Genomic DNA, 11578 nt, shown 5'->3' with positions numbered 1-11578 from the left:
ATCAGAACCGATGCATACAAATAATTGTTCTTTATATATTTATTGCGCACAATAATATAAAAGGTGTTTATATATCTTTATATTTATATTTATTTATTTATTTATTTAGCGGAATATAAAAGAGATGGAGATGGATTATGTCAACGTTCAAAAGGAATCGGTCCACAAGTATGTTGAGGATGTCGTTGGAAGGGCTAAAAATTCACTGTGATTTATATATACAGCAAAAGGCCCGTGGCAACGCACCAGGTACGAGCGATTCGTCCTGCCCTCGAACCCACCCCGCACGACTTGGCTCCTCCCGATCCCTAGAACTCCCAGAGGAGACGCCGCCGCCGCTGTTCGTGACGCAGCCGCACGAGATCGCCGCCGCCGCTGACGTCCGGGATCGACGTCTCTCGCTGCCGTGATCTGGTGCGTTCTCGCTGCAGCCGAATAGGGTTTCAAGTCCACGGTAGGGAGGCGGCCTCGAGCGTTGGCCGCGCCGCCTGGGTCTCCTCGAGCTAGGGCCCCCAGCGGGGATGGTACTATTTCTCGCTGATCTACACCGCGCGACGTTGAGGACTTGAAGCCACCGCCGTCTCCAGCCACCCCCGTCTCTGATCCGAGCCGAGCACAGGGGAGCCACCGCTGCCGCCGGGGACAAGGTCGCCTGTGGAAACCGCCGCTACCTCAGGTCCTTCGATCTCTCCCCTTCTCGCCACTCCTCATGGCCCGCTCCGCACAGCTCGGCCTTCACGGCGGGGATTTGCTCTATGGCGAAGAGAGGCCGCTGCAGGCGCCATGGTGCCGATCCGGTCATTGTTGGTATTCAAGTTGCCACCTGACGAATTTGTTTTTATTTCTTATTATGTACCTGAAAGGCTGAACCTAATCTGATGAAGTTGCTTGTCAGTCTAGCTTCCTTTGATGAACTAGAAGGCCAAGAGACCAAGGTATGCCTGAGTTCATAGCTTGATTCCTTACCATAGTTTGCTTATTCAACTGAATCTCAGGATAGCACCAGTCTGAATTGCTGAAACATGCAGCGACACATGATTAACCTTTGTACTTTATACTTTGCTGAAACATTCAGGACTCCAGTGGGCGACTCCAAACATGGGTACTCCTGAAACTTTAGCCAGTTACCATGTTGATGGTATTTTTGGGGAACAAGGGAGGGCGTCTATTATTGTTAAAACCAGGCGCCTGATTTTTTTTAATCTTTAGCCAGCGACCACATTGCCGCCTTAAGCGATGAACATGGAAGGGCGTGTGTTATTGCAGGGAACTATGTCTCATCTGGTCTTCATAGTGATTGGTAGCTTAAAACTGTAAGCCACTTATACTTGGGAACTACTTTTCAGTGACAGCTGTATTGACTAAGGTACTATTTTTTTTCTTAAAGATTGATTTCTTCAGTGGTGTGTGTTTTACTCTACAGTTTTGATAAGATTCCATTGCCAATACACTTTTTTTCTTGACAGGGAAAACTACGGCTGGCTTACGCCTACCTGAACTATATTCGAAACTATCCGAGTGTAAAGCAGATTACAACAACCTTAAAGGTAAAATGATCTGAACATTTTGTTCACAAGACACTGGTAGTACATAGCCCTCTTAATAATTTCTATATACGAGTATGATCTGAATATTTTTGTCGAGTTGTTTTTGCACGAGATTGTTGTCCATTAAGGGTTATCTGTGGCACTAAAACTTGTTGATCTCAAGTTCTCAACACATCCACCTCACAACACTTGTTGGCTAAAACATGTGCATTAGCACAAAAAAAGTTGAGGTCAAATTAATGAGGTGATAGCTAAACTCCTTATACTGAATATATTTGTGTTTTTTTTCTTCATGTATATACACATATATTCCTTGATCAAAACTCATTTACGCTGCTGCCACTAATTTGCTTCAGGTCATTGACTTCAAGAGTGATACATATGTTTCTCTTATTATGTAGGAGTTGTGTGATCTGAGGAGAAACTACTCTCTTGCAAATCGGATAGTTGTTGTAGGAATTAAAAGGCACATGATTGTACTATTGTTCTGGGATTTTGTTCTACACGTTCCTCCACCCTAATGTCTACAGGAGGTGTTAGTTCAACGGATCGATGAAATCACATTACTATAAGAATGGTAGGTAGAATCTCGGTGATTCATACAAAAACTCACTAAATTTATCATAGTTATTTTTTGTACTGTTGTAATCTCAGCATTTCATAGTTATTTTTCATACTGTTGTAATCTCAAATGTCACATTTGAACTTAACTTGTTATCAAATAATTTTGGAACAGAATTTTACTTTTACCTGCCCTCCACAGAATCAAAGGTCCAGGAGGACTTTTGTTGCTCTAATGCTTCTTCGTTGACTATCTTGCCGTGCTCCCTTGCAGATGGATATGGCCGCATAAATCGCACCGATGGATCCAGTCCTTTGCCAGGTCCAATGTGCCCCGCACCAGCCTCAAGCACGCGAGACACTATTGCCTTGTGTTCTAACTGGTTACCACGATCAAATCCATTTTTGCCCATTTAAATTAGTTAGCTCAGTTTTGTTGATAACTGAGTTTCATTGGTAATATATACTGAAGTGTCTTTGGCATTCTGTTTTACAATATATTCTAATTGTCAGGATTTTTGCTACATTTTTGGTGTGTAGATTTTAGGGACATTACTGTAGTGCTAATGCCTTCCGTGCAGTTTATTCAGTCAGTGCATATTCTTTCCTTTTGCATGTGTATGCTTGCTCTTGTGCCCATGTTGTAATCGTGACCTGTAATTAGTCCGATAGCAACAGAATCCTTGTGTGACGTGATCGCAGAAGTTGGGCATTCATGTCACTTAATCGTGACCTGTAATTAATTTTTATTTAGTTCGTTCAGTTACTATCATTGGAAGTGCCAGAAAGATCTCACCGTCAAGAGCAGCGCTGCAGGGTCATTCACCTGGTTGTCCTCTTTGATGTATCTGGTGTTGTTGTGTCCATGTGGAAGGAGAGCCCGCTTATCCAGGACGCCGGCGCTGACATAGTCACCATAGGCACCGTCATGGCAGTGCTCGACTTCAGGGAGGAGGTCGGCAACCACCACTTCTTGGACCAAGTAAAGCTTTGCTTGCCATTGAAATAATCTCGTTTCTTGTTTTTTTTCTCTTTCTGATATGATTGATGATTGATTCCATTTCTATAGTCAGATATTTGTTGGCAACGGCTTATTGGTTTTGCTCAAATCAATATTACTTCCACTAGCAGGAAGTGGTTCAAGCATACTTATCCAAATCTTATAATCCTGATGGGAGAAGACTTTGTAAGGAGTTCAGGCTGAATGGCCAGTTAACAAGAATCGGGTGGATCTGCGTGTGGTGGATGATCGTTTACAAGGAAGGTTGAATGTATGGTTCCTGGAGATGATCAGATGGCGCCATGTATTCGACCTGCGATTTGTGGTAAGTTCCAAAATGTACAGTGAAAATCGGTCTTTGAGATACAGATAAATTGGTTTTGCACATAAAATTCATCATGCAACTGTTATAATTTGGGTGCGCTTCGTAGAGTCTTTTGAAGTTTTGATGCATGTCGATATGGCATAACATCAGACATCTTGCAATAAAATTAATTTTCTCCCCGCTGTCTCGTGACAGAGAATTCACCATATGTGTTTAATCCATGAATAAATTAGAATATGCTCTTCTTTATTATTACTTTCGGAAGAATTAGACTGCAATAGATAAATATATTCAAAGATTCAAAATGATATAACAATCAGTCAGGAGAAGATATATGAAAGGAATGCATAGCCTAAGTGTGTACATTGGCTTCCCTGGAAAAAAAATTGTATGTCCATTAGTTTTTCCCCACTGTATCATTGGAACTCATTTGCACATATTTCCACTAGAGAGAGAGAGTAAGGTTTCCCCATTGCAGAAAGTATGCTGCTGCTTTGCATATTCGTAAAGACATACCATAGCATCAGGTATTTTCTGTTCATCATAATTACTGTTTGGTTCGTCCTAGAAAGTGCAGTAGGTGTCAAGAAAAAATACAATAAATTCTATGACCTTATAAATTGTTTATTATTAAAATTGCCAAGGTGCCTTCACCCTCTTATTTTATTCACACTTCCACTGATGGAGTAATATGTTCTCTCTGAACCTTAACAGCCTTCATCAAAGCTACACAAAAAAGTAACAAGAACCGACACATTTGTTCATAGCCTAACAAAAACTTCTACAAAGGTAACAAACTTTTTGGGTCTAACTTTACTTAAATTATTGCCTATATAGAGGGACCAAGCTGAGCAAGCCATCAACATCCTAGTCCTGCTTATCTTTGTTTTCATTGTATTTGTATTATTGATCTTGGTTTCAACTAGCGTGTTGAGTGCAATCTTCCAGGTGCAATCCTCAAATATGGGCTGTCGTACTAGCCTTAATTCAACATCGCGGCGGGCAGTGTGGCTGGTACTTGCGGCAGTAGCGGAGTGGTGTGCGCGAGCGCAGTGTAGGCAGTGGTGAAAGGCTCATTGCGGTTGCGAGCACGCCGTTGGCACTAGGTTCGTGACATTTTAAAAGATCATCTTGATTCAAGATAAATGAAAACTTCCTATATACAATCAACTTTTTATTGAAGGTTGCATTGGATGGTCTATTGGTTCTTCTGTGTTTCTAATTAACTTTATTAATTTTTAGGGTGGAAGAGCTTTCGAATTTAGATGGTAGTTGGAGTGGGCCAGGTACTTAGAAAAAGCTTTAGCTGCTTTTTTTAGAACACAGATGGAGCATGGGTGACCGACAAGATCCAACATAGAACATCAAGTAGTGTGATGAAGTCCAACAAGGAAAAAATGCTAGAAAGTAGGGCCAGCCAAAGGGTGAATATCTTGTGCACACGGTCCTTTTGTTGGCATCCTTGAATGTTTTGAGAAAACATCTAATAAATATGGTTGACATAGATGAGATAGGCCATATTTTCAAGATGGAACACCCGTATCACAAACTTGAAGTCAAATTCATAACATAGTTAAAGAAAAAAGACGAATTCGATAGTACACAACATTAGTTGGGCTTTAAATTCGGCCAATTACCACAGTCGATATTATTTTTGTTTTCCGAGTTGGGTTTCAAAAGGTACTTGATTTTTGTGACAATCGGTTTGTTTTCTGCCTATCTACAGACCTTTTCTCAGTTTGTTAGAGATGTTTTTAAGTATGAACCGATGTCGGGTGCACTACAAACCTGTTGCACTATATACTTACCAATGGCCGCAGTTAATAATTTGGGCGTAATATTTGACATGAACTTAAACAATTTGCAGTGGGTTTTCAGGCTGATTGTTGCTACGAAGAATGGAATGGTCATGCTATTGGTAAAGAACACTCTCGGAAGTTGGATCTCTCCTTTTGTGCTATTATTGTTGAAATCCAGAGGCTCATTACAAGGAATTGTCATGTTTTGTGTACCTTGTAATAGTGACACGCATGGACGTGTGATGTTGAGTGATATTGGTCCTATTTAATAATGGATGGTATATGTGCTTTAGTGACAGACGATTTTCTGGTTTAGGAGAGACCAAGACTGCCGAGAAAGAAAGAAGCCGAAGAGAGTTTGAATTTGTCGCTATTTGATGAAACCAGATGCCACCAGCCATGTTTAACACGTATTTCTGAATTAAAATAATAATTTGATAAATGTGTATATTTCTATTATTTCATGGCATTCTCCTAGTACTATTAGTTAACCACTTTTTAACCTCGCCATGGATCCAACCCACCATGAACTATGTGTGGATCACTAGCACTACTGTCACTAGCACTACTGGATCTTTGCCGAGAGTCAAAACACGGACACTCGGCAAACTAAAGAACGCCAAGAGCCACTCTCGGCAAACCTGGCTTCACGACAACTACCTACTTTGCCGTCATTGTCTCACGGTGAACAAGCACCGCACGGCAAACAGTGCAGATGCCGAGAGCCGCGCACGACAAAGAGGAGCCACGTGGCATGCCCGTTGGCAACAGACGGCTCCGTCAGTTACTTTCCATATTATCGAGAGTCGTTTTTCGACGCTCAGCAAAGTATATGCCACATCCTATTTTCCTTTTTTGTGTGTGTTCTTTTGCCCTATATGTTTCGTCTGATATTTCATATCTTTTATAATGACTAAAGTTTCAAAATGCCATGACTTGTGTTTTGTGTTAGATTTTTTCAAATCTCAACTTCTAAGCACTATTCCCTCCGTTCCTTTATATAAGGTATATTATTTTTGCCACGGTGCCCAAGGCACAAAATTATAGCGTATTTAGGACGAAGTTATCTTGGCTAATTTGTTCATTAGTAGCAAGTAAATCAATTAGGCCAGGAAAGAAAGAGATACTTGCAATAGGGAGAAAAATTCTTACCGAGCACGGCTACAAACCGTGAAGACCCCTAGACCTAGGGTTACGACCTGTACCGAGAGGGCTCTCGGTACATGCAGCTATTACCGAAAATGGTTATCGACACTCGGTACTGAGTTAGCCACATCATATTTACCTTTTATTTGTGTGTGTATCTTTGCCACTCTCATTTTGTGTCTGATATTTCATGTCTTTTAATGACTCAAGTTTCAAAATGACATGACTTTTGATGACTTGTGTTTTGGGCTAGTTTTTTTTTTAAATCTCAACTTCTTAACACTATAAAGTAAAAGAATGAAAACAGAGACCTGTCGTACCACGGAGAAGCAGGTATTCATCAGCCCCTACCCCCTCTCGGTGTCTGTCAGCGTCGTAGACCGCCCGGGCCTCCGTAAGGGCGCACAGCCAGAAAACCCCATCTCGGTAATGTCTAACTAGCTAAAATGGTAAGGTGCTTTGCGAAGCATGTAAGAAAATAAAAGGAGATGTAAACAACAACAAAAGGAATAACACATATTTACCGAGCACGACTACAAATGGAGATCTAGGGTTGGGACCTTTACTGAGAGATGTTTATCGACTCTCGGTAAAGGCCACATCATATTTTCCTCCCATTTGTCTGTGTTACTTTGCCACTCTTTTTTTCTGATATTTCATGACTTTTAATGACCAAAGATCCAAAATTCCATGACTTTTGATGAGTTCTGTTTTCGGTTAGATTTTTTCAAATCTCAACTTCTAATTAAGCACTACATATAAAGTAAAAGAATGAAAACAGTGACATGCCGTAACACTGAGAAGCGGGTATCCACCAACCCCTATCCCCTCTCGGTGCCGATCAACGCCGTAGAGTGCCGGGGCGCCGCCCGAGGGGGGGGGGTCCGGCAACTGGCCCTGCATGCGTGTGGCCAAGGCATATGTATGAAAGGGTCTTGTGGTGTACGAATACCCAATGCACATCCTTGACGTGGCAGATGCCTCACAAACCGGACACATGCACGGGCATGAACATCGAGGACTAGCTATGTTCGTCACCCAGATCGAGCCGGCGGTGGGCAATCCTGTGAGGGAATGGACTAAACTGGCTTCATGGCGCTGCCGAGAAGGAGGAGGAGGTGGTGGAGGACGACACCGCCGAGAGGAGGCTGGTTGTTCGTCATGTTTCTGAGGGTGGGAATGGACCCTCACGATTGACGGAGCACCACGAGGTGAGTGGCTCACAGACGGCGGTTTGACTATCAACACTACTTCCACTGGGAAAGTGTGGCTGCATGGTCCTTCAAAGCTTCCAAAACGTCCATATGTGCATAGTGACGTGTTGATTAAACCAGTGGGAGAGAAGTAAGTGGTTATCTCGACTCATCCCATATAAATTGTACCTTTGTCATTTCATCACATATAATATGACTTCACTCTTCGTAATGCAGAAGCTTAGTAAAAGGTGGTGACAGGCGTCTGCCACGGTCGCCGAGTGGCATCATTGGGGGTCTTTGCAGGTTAAATTATCCTGGACTAGTCACTTTGCTGAACGGTACCATTGAGCCAGCTTCGTCATGGGATCACTACAAACTCGCTCCAGATTTCCTGGATATGCGTCAGAGGATTTATGATAACAGAGCCTTGCGAGTGGTCAACGATTTCTAGGTAAGTCCTTTCAAACACCTGAATGTCAATATCAAAAGGTTTAAATTTGCCCTTCTCACATGTATGCATGTTTGTAGGATTTCTATACATGCGTAGAGGGTCAGAAGGATCGTGCAAATGTGGTGGCTGAGAATATTTCCAAGAAACTAGTCCATGACATGTACTATGAGGAGCGAGTCCGGTTAGTGGTCAAGTATCACGCAGACTATCTCAACCAGAAGATTTCCAAACAGGAGGCTCGAGGGAAGCATCATTCACGGGACAATTACTTCAAGGCAAGTGATGACGGATGCTTGCTATTACCGCAAACTAGATTACTTACTAAGATGTATTTGTTTACTTTACAGGTGATTCCTCAGTGGTGCGCTGACAAACGTCCGTGCTGGGAGAAGATCGTCGAACGGTGGACAGATCCAGGGTGGCAGGATGAACACAAGGCAATAGGAGAACGATGTAAGTTGATGGGTTGTCCAGGACACCGCCAAGGCAACCTCACCATCCCAGGTGTCGTCTCCAAACATGTTGGCAACAACATACTTTTCTTTTCATCATGTTCTCTTTCATTTGTGAGCATTTTCTTAATTGTTTGGATCGCTTTCTTTTGCAGAAAGAAGACACTGACAAGGATATCTCTTACTTCGATGCGTGGACCATCAAACGTACTAAAGATGACAAGGACAAGGACCCTCTCCACCCGGCCGGGAGGGACTGGATCAGCTCTAAAGCCCGGTCAGATGGAGAGAACTACACCAAAAAATTGAAGGAGACGTACGGGAAAGAGGCTGATCCTCACGTGCTACCGTTTGACCCTCTTGTGGCCATTGCCGCGGCAGGCAGTAGACCGAATGGCCGGATGGCGGTTCACCTCGATTTTGTCATAACCTCCTCCCTTCCGAGAGTCAACACGCTCCGTGCTATGAGTATTGGCTCTACTCCTACCATAGAGCATCACGTACCACATACCGTGACCATTATTGGGATATTCAGGTCAGCGCTTCTTCATTGATCCTTCATGGTCCTGCATGTTTGCATTTCAACACGAATGACATTTGCATTGCCATATTGTAGACTCGACTGATTGACACTCAGAAAGAACAAGATGAAGATTGGTCTAAGTTGAAGGCACAAGATGATCTAGTGAAGTCTTTACAACATATGGTGGCCAATCTTTATTCCATGCAAGGCAAACCACTGCCAGAGATGCCACCAACGCCAGAGTGGAACATTGTGAGTTTCGTTCAAACTATTTCTATCACCATTTTCGGCATTACCATATGCATTCATCACATTATTGGGTCAATCCATCACAGCTCAATCCATCACAAGGGTCGAACAATGCTCCGTTAGTTCCACCTCAAGTTGGTGGAGTTGGGCAAGCAAATGGAATGACGCCTTCTGATGTTGATGTTAGCACTCCGATCTCCAAAACTGCGTGAACTTCATGTTATGTTGTGTTTGAAACTGTTCCTTGTATGTGCTTGAGAACTATTGCATCTTGTGTGATCTTGAGACTTGTAAACTTGTGGTAGTCGAGTGTTCTGGACAACTATTGCACCTTTTATGCACTATTGCTTTTATGTGGGATGTTCTTGAGAATCATTGCTTTTTTGTTCAATAATGCCTATATGTGACATATTCTATGTGTGATGAACTATATGCTGCTGCTGTATATGTTTTGCTGCAGGAAAGAAAAAAAAACGCAAAAAAGGCTGCTGGGCACAAAAGTAATGAGAGGGCCTCTCGGCAAAGACTGTGAAACTGGACTAAGATACAACCTTTACCGAGAGGACTCTCGGTAAAGTGTACCAACTAGTAGAACCTGACACCTTTACCGAGAGGCCACTCGAAAAATGATAACAACCTGTAGCGCCCCCTGATAACTTTACCGAGAGACGTCTCGGTAAATGTACAACGTTTGCCGAGAGGTGCTCTCAGCAAAGTACGGACCCGGCTTTCAGGGCAAGTGACGTGGCGCTTTCCTATTGGCTATGTTTGCCGAGAGTGATTCTCGGCAAAGATGGCCCTCGGCCTATTATTGTGGACCCACATGTCAGGAGCTGACATGTGGCACTTTCCTACTGGCTCCGTTTGCCAAGAGCCACTCTTGGCAAAGATGGCCCTCGGCTTGTTATTGTGGACCCGCATGTCAGGCTCTAACACGTGGCACTTTCGTATTGGCTCTGTTTGCCGAGAGTGGCTCTTGGCAAAGATGGCCCTCGGCCTGTTATTGGGGACCCATATTTCAGGAGCTCACACATGGCCCTTTCCTATTGGCTCTGTTTACCGAGAGTTACTTTCGGCAAAGATGCCCCTCGGCCTGTTATTTTGGACCCACTTGTCAGGAGCTGACACGTGGCGCTTTCCTATTGGTTCTGTTTGCCGAGAGTGGCTCTCGGCAAAGATGCGCCACGTGGCAACCGTGTAGGGTAACGCAGCAGAAAACAAAAAATTTCCGACCTACGCACCAGCCCAGGACCACTATGGAGACTGCATACATGGTTTGATCTTTTTCGTTACCGACTCGTAGCGCAGCGGGAAGTAGAGTCGATGACGATCGGCGGTGCAGATCCCCGCAGCTAGGATTTACAACCTCCCAACCGCGAGGATGTATACCCTCATCTGCTCCTCAGACAGCCCTCCGGGAGGACCTTCGAAACTCGAACGGTCACTCGGACAGCCCTTCTGGAGGACCTTCGAAACTCCCAACCGGGAAGTAGAGTCGATGACGATGACGATCGGGAAGTAGAGTCGATGACGATCGGCGGTGCAGATCCCCGCAGCTAGGATTTACAACCTCCCAACCGCGAGGATGTATACCCTCATCTGCTCCTCAGACAGCCCTCCGGGAGGACCTTCGAAACTCGAACGGTCACTCGGACAGCCCTTCTGGAGGACCTTCGAAACTCGGACGGTCACATGGATAGCCCTTCGGGAGGCACTCACGAACTAAGACCGAAACTACGATCTCTCTACAGATTTGCACACATACGGTGTCATCTATCCGGCAGGGCTTCGCCGTCCAGAACTGGTTCCCACCGGAACCTAGACAGCCTTTCGGCTCTACGAAACTATTTCGCTGGGAGGGAGAGAGAAGCCAGATCATGCATGGCACTTGTATGTGAGAAGGGATGATCCTTTAGGCAGCCCCCTCCACCTCTATTTATAGGCCAAGCCCAAGGGTGGCTTCTCCAAGAAGCCAAGGGGGGAAATACCAAAAAGGCCCTCAAGGTGGCTTCTCCAAGAAGCCAAGCAAAAAGCACTTTCACTATTCATGACGACATTTTTCAGCGTCCGTTCGAACTGAAAATATTTATGTGGGCTCAGAACATTTCCAGTACCCACTAAAATAATTTTCAACGCGTTCCGAAACAATTTCGGTTTAGTGATTTTCATCTGCGAAAAGCAAACAAGAATGCGTTTTCACTATTCATGAAGACAATTTTTCGCGTCCACTAAATCCGAAAATATTTCTGTGGGTCTTAGAATAATTCCAGTACCCACTAAAATGATTTTGGATTCGTTCTAAAACAATTTCAGATTAGTGAATTTCATC

At 43.9% G+C, this 11578-nt stretch overlaps 1 long non-coding RNA gene across 3 annotated transcripts; it reads left to right on the top strand.

Annotated features, from left to right (window-relative positions):
• The first annotated feature begins 271 nt into the window (after window positions 1-271).
• On the top strand, window positions 272-5657 carry LOC120975251 (uncharacterized). 3 transcript variants are annotated; one of them, XR_012204003.1, is made up of 10 exons: window positions 272-807; window positions 896-935; window positions 1076-1366; window positions 1467-1547; window positions 1949-2124; window positions 2383-3090; window positions 3178-3433; window positions 4148-4222; window positions 4382-4539; window positions 5301-5657. It is a non-coding gene; the product is annotated as an uncharacterized lncRNA (long non-coding RNA). The 3 variants fall into 3 exon arrangements; XR_006671514.2 differs by lacking the exon at window positions 4148-4222 and having other exon boundaries at window positions 5312-5657; XR_006671513.2 differs by lacking the exon at window positions 4148-4222.
• Window positions 5658-11578: the final 5921 nt, after the last annotated feature.

This window comes from Aegilops tauschii, chromosome 3 (assembly GCF_002575655.3).
Source record: "Aegilops tauschii subsp. strangulata cultivar AL8/78 chromosome 3, Aet v6.0, whole genome shotgun sequence".
Taxonomy (NCBI): Eukaryota; Viridiplantae; Streptophyta; class Magnoliopsida; order Poales; family Poaceae; genus Aegilops; species Aegilops tauschii.
This window is presented reverse-complemented; position numbering and strand designations above follow the sequence as displayed.